This window comes from Triticum aestivum, chromosome 4D (genome assembly GCF_018294505.1).
Source record: "Triticum aestivum cultivar Chinese Spring chromosome 4D, IWGSC CS RefSeq v2.1, whole genome shotgun sequence".
Classification (NCBI taxonomy): Eukaryota; Viridiplantae; Streptophyta; class Magnoliopsida; order Poales; family Poaceae; genus Triticum; species Triticum aestivum.
The window spans coordinates 16,902,489-16,916,221 of record NC_057805.1 but is presented as its reverse complement, the minus strand read 5'-3'; positions in this window follow the sequence as shown (position 1 = coordinate 16,916,221).

The window sequence follows — 13,733 nt, the reverse complement described above, 5'->3', positions numbered from 1 at the left end:
ACTTTATTGCTAAGCGCGTTAGCCATAGAAGTAGAAGTAATCGTCGGCGTGGCAACTTCATGAAGACACAATGATGGAGATCATGATGATGGAGATCATGGTGTCATGCCGGTGACAAAGATGATCATGGTGCCCCAAAGATGGAGATCAAAGGAGCAAAATGATATTGGCCATATCATGTCACTATTTGATTGCATGTGATGTTTATCATGTTATGCATCTTATTTGCTTAGAACAACGGTAGTAAGTAAGATGATCCCTCACTAAAATTTCAAGAGACGTGTCCCCCCTAACTGTGCACCGTTGCCAAGGTTCGTTGTTTCGAAGCACCACGTGATGATCGGGTGTGATAGATTCTAACGTTCGAATACAACGGGTGTTGACGAGCCTAGCATGTACAGACATGGCCTCGGAACACATGCGAAACACTTAGGTTGACTTGACGAGCCTAGCATGTACAGACATGGCCTCGGAACACAAGAGACCGAAAGGTCGAACATGAGTCGCATAGTAGATATGATCAACATGGAGATGTTCACCGATGATGACTAGTCCGTCTCACGTGATGATCGGACACGGCCTAGTTTGACTCGGGTCATGTATCACTTAGATGACTAGAGGGATGTCTATCTGAGTGGGAGTTCAATAATCAGATGAACTTCATTATCATGAACATAGTCAAAAAGTCTTTGCAAATTATGTCATATCTTGCGCTTTAGTTCTACTGTTTAAGATATGTTCCTAGAGAAAATTTAGTTGAAAGTTGATAGTAGCAATTATGCGGACTGGGTCCGTAAACTGAGGATTGTCCTCATTGCTGCACAGAAGGCATATGTCCTTAATGCACCGACCGGTGTGCTGAACCTTAGCGTCGTCTGTAGATGTTGCGAAACATCTGACATACACGTTTTGATGACTACGTGATAGTTCAGTGCGTAATGCTAACGGTTTAGAATTGTGGCACCAAAGACGTTTTTGAAACGTCGCAGAACATATGAGATGTTCCGAAGATTGAAATTGGGATTTCAGACTAGTGCCCACGTCAAGAGGTATGAGACCTCTGACAAGTTTCTTAAGCCTGCAAACTAAGGGAGAAAAGCTCAATCGTTGAGCGTGTGCTCAGATTGTCTGAGTACCACAATCGCTTGAATCGAGTGGGAGTTAATCTCCCAGATGAAATAGTGATAGTTCTCCATAGTCACTGCCACCAAGCTAGTAGAGCTTCGTGATGAACTATAACAAATCAGGGATAGTTATGATGATCCTTGAGCTGTTCGCGATGTTTGACACCGCGAGAGTAGAAATCAAGAAGGAGCATCAATTGTTGATGGTTAGTAAAACCACTAGTTTAAGAAGGGCAAGGGCAAAAGGGATACTTCATGAAACAGCAAGTCATTTGCTGCTCTAGTGAAGAATCCCAAGGTTGAACCCAAACCCGAGACTAAGTGCTTCTGTAATGAGGGGAACGGTCACTGAAGCAGGACTACCCTAGGTACTTGGTAGATGAGAAGGCAGGCAAGATCGACAGAAGTATATTGGATATACATTATATGAATGTGTACTTTACTAGTACTCCTAGCAGCACCAGGGTATTGGATACCGGTTCGGTTGCTAAGTGTTAGTAACTCGAAATAAAAGCTGCGGAATAAATGGAGACTGGCTAAAGGTGAGATGACGATGTGTGTTGGAAGTGTTTCCAAGGTTGATGTGATCAAGCATTGCATGCTCCCTCTACTATCGAGATTTGGTGTTTGCGTTGAGCATGATTGGATTATGTTTATCGCAATACGGTTATTCATTTAAGGAGAATAATGGTTACTTTGTTTATTTGAATAATACCTTCAATGGTCTTGCACCTAAAATGAATCTCGATCGTAGTGATACACATGTTCATGCCAAAAGATATAAGATGGTAATGATAGTACCACATACTTGTGGCACTGCCACTTGAGTCATATTGGTACAGAACGCATGAAGAAGCTCCATGTAGATGGATCCTTGTTCTCACTTGTTTTTGAAAAGAATGAGACATGCGAACCATGTCTATTGGTATATATGCATGAAGAAACTCCATGCAGATGGATCGTTTGGACTCACTTGATTTTGAATCACTTGAGACATGCAAATCATACCACATGGGCAAGATGACTGAAAGGCCTCGTTTTCAGTAAGATGGAACAAGAGAGCAACTTATTGGAAGTAACACATTTTGATGTATGCAGTCCAATGAGTGCTGAGGCATGCAGTGGATATCGTTATGTTCTTACTTCATAGATTATTTGAGTAGATGCTGAGTGTATTTACTTGATGAAACACAAGTCTGAATTATTGAAAGGTTCAAGTAATTTCAGAGTGAAGTTGAAGATCGTCGTGACAAGAGGATAAAATGTCTGTGATATGATCATAGAGATGAGTATCCAAGTTACGAGTTTGGCACACAATTAAGACATTGTGGAAAGTGTTTCACAAGTAATACCGCCTGGAACACCATAGTGTGATGGTGTGTCCGAACATCATAACTGCACCCTATTGGATATGGTGCATACCATGATGTCTCTTATCGAATTACCACTATCGTTTATGGGTTAGGCATTAGAGAAGACCGCATTCACTTTAAAAAGGGCACCACGCAATTCCGTTGAGACGACACCGTTTAAAGAAACCTAAGTTGTCGTTTCTTAAAAGTTTGGGGCTGCGAAGCTTATGTGAAAAAGTTTCAGGCTGATAAGCTCGAACCCAAAGCGGATAAATACATCTTCATAAGAATACCCAAAACGGTTGGGTATACCTCCTATTTCAGATCTGGAAGCAAAAGTAATTGCTTCTAGAAACGAGTCCTTTCTCGAGGAAAAGTTTCTCTCGAAAGAATTGAGTGGGAGGATGGTGGAGACTTGATAAGGTTATTGAACCGTCACTTCAACTAGTGTGTAGCAGGGCACAGGAAGTTGTTCCTGTGGCACCTACACCAATTGAAGTGGAAGCTTATGATAGTGATCATGAAACTTCGGATCAAGTCACTACCAAACCTCGTAGGACGACGAGGATGCGTAATACTTCAGAGTAGTACGTGATCCTGTCTTGGAAGTCATGTTGTTGGACAACGATGAACCTATGAGCTATGGAGAAGCGATGGTAGGCCCATATTCCGACAAATGGTTAGAAGCCATGAAATCCAAGATAAATGGATCTTTAAGAAGAAGACGAACGTGGAAGGTAAGGTTACCGTCTATGAATCTCGACTTGTGGCAAAGAGTATTTTCACAAGTTCAAGGAGTTGACTACGATGAGATTTTCTCATCCGTAGCGATGCTGAAGTCCGTCGGAATCATGTTAGCATTAGCTGCATTTATGAAATCTGGCAGATGGATGTCAAAACAAGTTTCCTTACCAGTTTTCGTAAGGAAAGGTTGTATGTGATACAATCAGAAAGGTTTTGTCGATCCTAAGGATGCTAAAAGGTATGCTAGCTCCAGCGATCCATCCATGGACTAGAGCAAGCATCTCGGAGTCAGAATATAAGCTTTGATGGAGCGATCAAAGTTTTTGGGTTTATACAAAGTTTGTTAGAAACTTGTATTTACAATAAAGTGAGTGGGATCGCTACAACATTTCTGATAAGTATATGTGAATGACATATTGTTGATCCGAAATGATGTAAAATTTCTGGAAAGCATAAAGGGTTGTTTGAAAGGAGTTTTTCAAAGGAAGACCTGGATAAAGCTGCTTACATATTGGGCATCAAGATCTATAGAGATAGATCAAGACGCCTGATGATACTTTCAAAGAACGCACACCTTGACATGATTTTGAAAGAGTTCAAAATAGATCAGCAAAGAAGGAGTTCTTGGCTGTGTTACAAGGTGTGAGTATTGAGTAAGACTCAAGACCTGACCACAGCAGAAGAGAGAGAAAGGACGAAGGTCGTCCCCTATGCTTTAGATGTAGGCTCTACAATATGCTATGCTGTGTACCGCACATGAAGTGTGCCTTGCCATGAGTTGGTCAAGGGGTACAATAGTGATCCGGGAATGGATCACATGACAGCGGTCGAACTTATCCTTAGTATCTAGTGGACTAAGGAATTTTCTCGATTATGGAGGTGAAAAGGAGTTCGTCGTAAAGGGTTACGTCGATGCGAACTTTGACACTAATCCGGATGACTCTGAGTAGTAAACCGGATTCGTATAGTAGAGCAGTTATTTGAAATGGCTCCAAATAGCGCGTGGTAGCATCCACAAGATGACATAGATATTCGTAAAGCACACATGGATCTGAAAGGTTCAGACCCGTTGACTAATAACCTCTCTCACAAGCATAACATGATCAAACCAGAACTCATTGAGTGTTAATCACATAGTGATGTGAACTAGATTGTTGACTCTAGTAAACTCTTTGGATGTTGGTCACATGGTGATGTGACCTATGAGTGTTAATCACATGGCGATGTGAACTAGATTATTGACTCTAGTGCAAGTGGGAGACTGTTGGAAATATGCCCTAGAGGCAATAATAAATTGGTTATTATTATATTTCCTGGTTCATGATAATCGTTTATTATCCATGCTAGAATTGTATTGATAGGAAACTCAGATACATGTGTGGATAGATAGACAACACCATGTCCCTAGTAAGCCTCTAGTTGACTAGCTCGTTGATCAATAGATGGTTACGGTTTCCTGACCATGGACATTGGATGTCGTTGATAACGGGATCACATCATTAGGAGAATGATGTGATGGACGAGACCCAATCCTAAGCCTAGCACAAGATCGTGTAGTTCGTTTGCTCAGAGCTTTTCTAATGTCAAGTATCAGTTCCTTAGACCATGAGATTGTGCAACTCCCGGACACCGTAGGAATGCTTTGGGTGTACCTAACGTCACAACGTAACTGGGTGGCTATAAAGGTGCACTACAGGTATCTCCGAAAGTGTCTGTTGGGTTGGCACGAATCGAGACTGAGATTTGTCACTCCGTGTAAACGGAGAGGTATCTCTGGGCCCACTCGGTAGGACATCATCATAATGTGCACAATGTGACCAAGGAGTTGATCACAGGATGATGTGAGTTACGGAACGAGTAAAGAGACTTGCCGGTAACGAGATTGAACAAGGTATAGGATACCGACGATAGAATCTCGGGCAAGTAACATATCGATAGACAAAGGGAATTGCATACGGGATTGATTGAATCCCCGACATCGTGGTTCATCCGATGAGATCATCGTGGAACATGTGGGAGCCAACATGGGTATCCAGATCCCGCTGTTGGTTATTGACCGGAGAACGTCTCGGTCATGTCTGCATGGTTCCCTAACCCGTAGGGTCTACACGCTTAAGGTTCGATGACGCTAGGGTTATAGGGAAAGTTTGTATGTGGTTACCGAATGTTGTTTGGAGTCCCGGATGAGATCCCGGACGTCACGAGGAGTTCCGGAATGGTCCGGAGGTAAAGATTTATATATGGGAAGTCCTGTTTTGGTCACCGGAAAAAGTTTCGGGTGATATCGGTAATGTACCGGGACCACCGGGAGGGTCCCGGGGGTCCACCAAGTGGGGCCACCAGCCCCAGAAGGCTGCGTGGGCCAAGTGTGGGAGGGGACCAGCCCCAAGTGGGCTGGTGCGCCCCCCCACCAAGGCCCAAGGCGCATGGGAGAGTGGGAGGGGGCAAACCCTAGGTCCAGATGGGCCTTAGGGCCCATCTAGTGGGGCGCGCCCCCTCTCCTCCCCTTGGCCGCCCCCCCTTGATGGGATCTAGGGCTGGCCGCCTCCTCTTGGGGTGGGAACCCTAGAGGGGGGCCCCCTCCCCCCTATATATAGTTGAGGTTTGGGCTGCCCAAGACACACGAGAACGTCTCTCTTTCGGCGCAGCCCTTCCCCTCTCCCTCCTCCTCCTCTCCCGCGGTGCTTGGCAAAGCCCTGCGGGATTGCCACGCTCCTCCACCACCACCACGCCGTCGTGCTGCTGCTGGATGGAGTCTTCCCCAACCTCTCCCTCTCACCTTGCTGGATCAAGGCGTGGGAGACGTCACCGGGCTGCACGTGTGTTGAACGCGGAGGCGCCGTGGTTCGGCGCTTAGATCGGAATCAACCGCGATCTGAATCGCTACGAGTACGACTCCCTCATCCGCGTTCTTGCAACGCTTCCGCTCGCGATCTACCAGGGTATGTAGACGCACTCCTTCCCTCTCGTTGCAAGTAAACTCCATAGATTGATCTTGGTGATGCGTAGAAAATTTTGAATTTCTGCTACGTTCCCCAACACTGTGAGCTCATTGGATGAAAAAGATGAGGAGGAGAGCGAAGAACAAAAGGAGGAAGAGCGGATTGATCACCCGTGCCCACCTTCTAATGAGAGTAACTCTTCAACTCATACATTGTTTAATTTCCCTTCATGCTTACCGAAGGATGAATGCTATGATAATTGCTATGATCCCGTTGATTCTTTTGAAATATCCCTTTTTGATGATGCTTGCTATTCTTGTGGCCAAGATGCCAATATGAATTATGCTTATGGAGATGAACTTGCTATAGTTCCTTACGTTAAACATGAAATTGTTGCTATTGCACCCACACATGATAGTCCTCCAAACTACACTATATCGGAGAAGTTTGTGCTTATTAAGGATTATATTGATGGATTGCCTTTTACTACTACACATGATGATTTTGATGAATATAATATGCATGTGCTTTCTGCTCCTACTTGCAATTATTATGAGAGAGGAACTACATCTCCGCCTCTCTATGTTTCCAACATGATAAAATTGCAAGAAACTATTTATACTATGCATTGGCCTTTACTATGTGTGCATGAATTGTTCTTTAATGACATGCCGATGCATAGGAAGAGAGTTAGACTTCGTCATTACATGATATATGTTACCTTGTGCTCACTATTAAATGCCAAATCATTGCTAATTAAAATTTGCTTTGATATACCTTGGGATCCGGGTGGATTCACTACTTGAGCACTATATGCCTAGCTTAATGGCTTTAAAGAAAGCGCTGCCAGGGAGACAACCCGGAAGTTTTAGAGAGTCATTTATTTCTGTTGAGTGCTTTCATATAGTTTAAAACAACAAAAATAAAGAGGGGAACCCAAAACTTTATCAAAAAGGAAAGTGAAAGTGAGAGAGACAAGCATTGTTGAAGTGGGAGCTAGCCTTGAACTTTGTTCATGCTCACGGAAACTTTGTGAATCTTGATTACAGAAATTTTTCAACAAAAATAATTATCCCCTTGTACAATTCCATTGTATTATAAAAATAATGTGCTAAGGTTTGCCTTTAGGATGTTTACAATGCTTGTTGGTTTGTACGGTGCAGGACAGAAACTTTGGCTGTAGTGCACGATTTTTCATTTTTTACTGGAACGTCGAATGGTTCTGAAAATTTTTGCACTGTCTTTCTATACAATGTTTTTATTTTTCCTAATTTTTGCAGAATTTTTCAAGTATCAGAAGTATTGTGAATGTACAGATTATTACAGACTGTTCTGTTTTAGACAGATTCTGTTTTTGATGCATAGTTTGCTTGTTTTGAGGAAACTATCGATTTATATCAGTGGATTAAGCCATGAAAAAGTTATATTACAGTAGAAACAATGCAAAAACGAAATATGAATTGGTTTGCAACAGTACTTAGAGTAGTGATTTGCTTTATTATACTAACGGATCTTACCGAGTTTTCTGTTGAAGTTTTGTGTGGATGAAGTGTTCGATGATCGAGAAGGTCTCGATGTGAGAAGAAGGAAGAGAGGCAAGAGCTCAAGCTTGGGGATGCCCGAGGCACCCCAAGTAAATATTCAAGGAGACTCAAGCGTCTAAGCTTGGGGATGCCCCGGAAGGCATCCCCTCTTTCTTCAACAAGTGTCGGTATGTTTTCGGATTCGTTTCGTTCATGCGATATGTGCAAATCTTAGAGCATCTTTTGCATTTAGTTTTCATTTTTATTTTATGCACCATGCTGGTATGACATGGTCCTTGGTTGATTTATAGAATGCTCTTTGCACTTCACTTATATCTTTTGAGTATGGCTTTATAGAATGCTTCATGTGCTTCACTTATATCATTTGAAGTTTGGATTGCCTGTTTCTCTTCACTTAGACAATCGCCATTTGTAGAATGCTCTTTTTCTTCACCTATATTTGTTAGAGCGTGGGCATATCTTTTGTAGAAAGAATTAAACTCTCTTGCTTCACTTATATCTATTTAGAGAGATGACAGGAACTGGTCATTCACATGGTTAGTCATAAAATCCTACATAAAACTTGTAGATCACTGAATATGATATGTTTGATTCCTTGCAATAGTTTTGCGATATAAAGATGGTGATATTAGAGTCATGCTAGTGGGTAGTTGTGGATTATTAGAAGTACTTGTGTTGAAGTTTGTGATTCCCGTAGCATGCACGTATGGTGAACCGTTATGTAACAAAGTCGGAGCATGATTTATTTATTGATTGTCTTCCTTATGAGTGGCGGTCGGGGACGAGCGATGGTCTTTTCCTACCAATCTATCCCCCTAGGGGCATGCGTAGTAGTACTTTGCTTCGAGGGCTAATAAACTTTTGCAATAAGTATATGAGTTCTTTATGACTAATGTGAGCCCATGGATTATACGCACTCTCACCCTTCCATCATTGCTAGCCTCTTCGGTACCGTGCATTGCCCTTTCTCACCTCGAGAGTTAGTGCAAACTTCGCCGGTGCATCCAAACCCCGTGATACGATACGCTCTGTCACACATAAACCTCCTTATATCTTCCTCAAAACAGCCACCATACCTACCTATCATGGCATTTCCATAGCCATTCCGAGATATATTGCCATGCAACTTCCATCATCATCATATACATGACTTGGGCATTTATTGTCATATTGCTTTGCATGATCGTAAGATAGCTAGCATGATGTTTTCATGGCTTGTCCGTTTTTTTATGTCATTGCTACGCTAGATCATTGCACATCCCGGTACACCGCCAGAGGCATTCATATAGAGTCATATCTTTGTTCTAGATATCGAGTTGTAATATTGAGTTGTAAGTAAATAAAAGTGTGATGATCATCATTATTAGAGCATTGCCCCAGTGAGGAAAGGATGATGGAGACTATGATTCCCCCACAAGTCGGGATGAGACTCCAGACGAAAAAAATAAAAAAAAATAAAAAAGAGAAAGGCCAGAAAAAAGAGAAGGCCAAAAAAAAAGAAAAAAAAGAAAAAAAAAACAAAAAATGAGAGAAAAAGAGAGAAGGGGCAATGTTACTATCCTTTTACTACACTTGTGCTTCAAAGTAGCACCATGTTCTTCATATAGAGAGTCTCTTGAGTTATCACTTTCATATACTAGTGGGAATTTTCATTATAGAACTTGGCTTGTATATTCCAACGATGGGCTTCCTCAAATGCCTTAGGTCTTCATAAGCAAGCAAGTTGGATGCACACCCACTTAGTTTCAGTTTGAGATTTCATATATTTATAGCTCTAGTGCATCCGTTGCATGGCAATCCCTACTCCTCACATTGACATCAATTGATGGGCATCTCCATAGCCAGTTGAATTAGCCGCGTCGATGTGAGACTTTCTCCCTTTTTGTCTTCTCCACATAACCCCCATCATCATATTCTATTCCACCTATAATACTATATCCATGGCTTGCGCTCATGTATTGCGTGAGGGTTGAAAAAGCTGAAGCGCGTTAAAAAGTATGAACCAATTGCTCGGCTTGTCATCGGGGTTGTGCACGATTTGAATATTTTGTGTGGTGAAGATGGAGCATAGCCAGACTATATGATTTCTTAGGGATAACTTTCTTTGGCCATGTTATTTTTAAAAGACATGATTGCTTTATTAGTAGGCTTGAAGTATTGTTGTTTTTATGTCAAAAGATAGACTATTGCTTTGAATCACTCGTATCTTAATATTCATGCCATGATTAGATACATGATCAAGATTATGCTAGGTAGCATTCCACATCAAAAATTATCTTTTTTACCATTTACCTACTCGAGGACGAGCAGGAATTAAGCTTGGGGATGCTGATACGTCTCCATCGTATCTATAATTTTTGATTGTTCCATGCCAATATTCTACAACTTTCATATACTTTTGGCAACTTTTTATACTATTTTTGGGACTAACATATTGATCCAGTGCCCAGTGCTAGTTCCTGTTTGTTGCATGTTTTATGTTTCGCAGAAACCCCATATCAAACGGAGTCCAAATGGGATAAAAACGGACGAAGAATTATTTTGGAATATTTATGATTTTTGGGAAGTAAAATCAAAGCGAGACGGTGCCCGAGGGGGCCACGAGGCAGGGGGGCGTGCCCTGGACCCTCGTGGGCACCCCATAAGGCGGTTAACGCTCTTCTTTTGCCGCAAGAAAGCTAATTTTATGAGAAAGATCTCGGCGAAAGATTCAACCCAATCGGAGTTACGGATCTCCGGATATAAAAGAAACGGTGAAAGGGCAGCAGAACAGAAGGCAGAAACAGAGAGAGACAGATCCAATCTCGGAGGGGCTCTCGCCCCTCCCACGCCATGGAGGCCAAGGACCAGAGGGTAAACCCTTCTCCCATCTAGGGAGGAGGTCAAGGAAGAAGAAGACGAAGGGGCCCCCTCTCCCTTCTCTTCCGGTGGCGCTGGAACGCCGCCGTGGCCATCATCATCACCGCAATCTTCACCAACAACTTCACCGCCATCATCACCAACTCTTCCCCCCTCTATGCAGCGTGTAACCTCTATCTTACCTGTTGTAATCTCTACTTAAACATGGTGCTCAACGCTATATGTTATTTCCCAATGATGTATGGCTATCCTATGATGTTTGAGTAGATCCGTTTTGTCCTATGGGTTATTTGATGATCAAGATTGGTTTGAGTTGCATGTTTTACTATTGGTGCTATCCTATGGTGCTCTCCGTGTCGCGCAAGCGTGAGGGATTCCCGTCGTAGGGTTTGCAATATGTTCATGATTTGCTTATGGTGGGTGGCGTGAGTGACAGAAGCACAGACCCGAGTAAGTAGGTTGTTTCGTATGGGATAAAGAGGACTTGATGCTTTAATGCTATGGTTGGGTTTTACCTTAATGATCTTTAGTAGTTGCGGACGCTTGCTAGAGTTCCAATCATAAGTGCATATGATCCAAGTAGAGAAAGTATGTTAGCTTATGCCTCTCCCTCAAATAAAATTGCAATAGTGATTACCGGTCTAGTTATCGATTGCCTAGGGACAAATAACTTTCTCGTAACAAAAATCTCTCTACTAAAACTAATTTAGTTGTGTCTTCATCTAAACAGCCCCTACATTTTTATTTACGCGCTCTTTATTTTCTTGCAAACCTATCCAACAACACCTACAAAGTACTTCTAGTTTCATACTTGTTCTAGGTAAAGCGAACGTCAAGCGTGCGTAGAGTTGTATCGGTGGTCGATAGAACTTGAGGGTGTTGGGAATCGTAGCATAATTTAAAATTTTCCTACGCTCACCAAGATGCATCTATGGAGTCTACTAGCAACGAGGGGAAAGGAGTGCATCTACATACCCTTGTAGATCGCGAGCGGAAGCGTTCCAATGAATGTGGATGACGGAGTCGTACTCGTCGTGATCCAAATCACCGATGACCGAGTGCCGAACGGACGGCACCTCCGTGTTCAACAAACGTACGGTGCAGCGACGTCTCCTCCTTCTTGATCCAGCAAGGGGGAAGGAGAGGTTGATGGAGATCCAACAGCACGACGGCGTGGTGGTGGATGTAGCGGGTCTCCGGCAGGGCTTCGCCGAGCTTCTGCGAGAGAGAGAGAGGTGTTGCAGGGGAGGAGGGAGGCGCCCAAGGCTGTGTTCTTTCTGCCCTCCCTCCCCCCCTTTATATAGGCCCCCTTGGGAGGGGGGGCCGGCCAAAACCCATCTAGGGTTGGGGGGGTGGCGGCCAAGGGGTGGAAAGGGGTGCCTTGCCCCCCAATGCAAGGGGGAAGTCCCCCCCTAGGGTTCCCAACCCTAGGTGCATGGGGGGAGGCCCAAGGGGGGCGCCCCAGCCCACTAAGCGCTGGTTCCCTTCCACTTTCAGCCCACGGGGCCCTCCGGGACAGGTGGCCCCACCCGGTGGACCCTCGGGACCCTTCCGGTGGTCCCGGTACAATACCGGTAACCCCGAAACTTTCCCGGTGGCCGAAACTTGACTTCCTATATATAATTCTTCAACTCCGGACCATTCCGGAACCTCTCGTGACGTCCGGGATCTCATCCGGGACTCCGAACAACTTTCGGGTTTCCGCATACATATATCTCTACAACCCTAGCGTCACCGGACCTTAAGTGTGTAGACCCTACGGGTTCGGGAGACATGCAGACATGACCGAGACGCCTCTCCGGTCAATAACCAACAGCGGGATCTGGATACCCATGTTGGCTCCCACATGCTCCACGATGATCTCATCGGATGAACCACGATGTTGAGGATTCAGTCAATCCCGTATGCAATTCCCTTTGTCAAACGGTATGTTACTTGCCCGAGATTCGATCGTCGGTATCCCAATACCTTGTTCAATCTCGTTACCGGCAAGTCTCTTTACTCGTACCGCAATGCATGATCCCGTGACTAACGCCTTAGTCACATTGAGCTCATTATGATGATGCATTACCGAGTGGGCCCAGAGATACCTCTCCGTCACATGGAGTGACAAATCCCAGTCTCGATCCGTGCCAACCCAACAGACACTTTCGGAGATACCCGTAATGCACCTTTATAGTCACCCAGTTACGTTGTGACGTTTGGCACACCCAAAGAACTCCTACGGTATCCGGGAGTTGCACGATCTCATGGTCTAAGGAAAAGATACTTGACATTGGAAAAGCTCTAGCAAACGAAACTACACGATCTTTTATGCTATGCTTAGGATTGGGTCTTGTCCATCACATCATTCTCCTAATGATGTGATCCCGTTATCAATGACATCCAATGTCCATAGTCAGGAAACCATGACTATCTGTTGATCAACGAGCTAGTCAACTAGAGGCTTACTAGGGACAGGTTGTGGTCTATGTATTCACACATGTATTACGATTTCCGGACAATACAATTATAGCATGAATAATAGACAATTACCATGAACAAAGAAATATAATAATAACCATTTATTATTGCCTCTAGGGCATATTTCCAACAGTCTCCCACTTGCACTAGAGTCAATAATCTAGTTCACATCACCATGTGATTAACACTCACTGGTCACATCACCATGTGACCAACATCTAAAGAGTTTACTAGAGTCAACAATCTAGTTCACATCACTATGTGATTATCACTCAATGTGTTCTGGTTTGGTCATGTTATGCTTGTGAGAGAGGTTATTAGTCAACGGGTCTGAACCTTTCAGAACCGTGTGCTTTACGAATATCTATGTCATCTTGTGGATGCTACCACGCGCTATTTGGAGCCATTTCAAATAATTGCTCTACTATACGAATCCGGTTTACTACTCAGAGTCATCCGGATTAGTGTCAAAGTTCGCATCGACGTAACCCTTTACGACGAACTCCTTTACACCTCCATAATCGAGAAAATTCCTTAATCCACTAGGTACTAAGGATAAGTTCGACCGCTGTCATGAGATCGTTTCCCGGATCACCATTGTACCCTCTTGACCAACTCATGGCAAGGCACACTACATGTGCGGTACACATCATAGCATACTATAGAGCCTACGTCTAAAGCATAGGGGACGACCTTCGTCCTTTC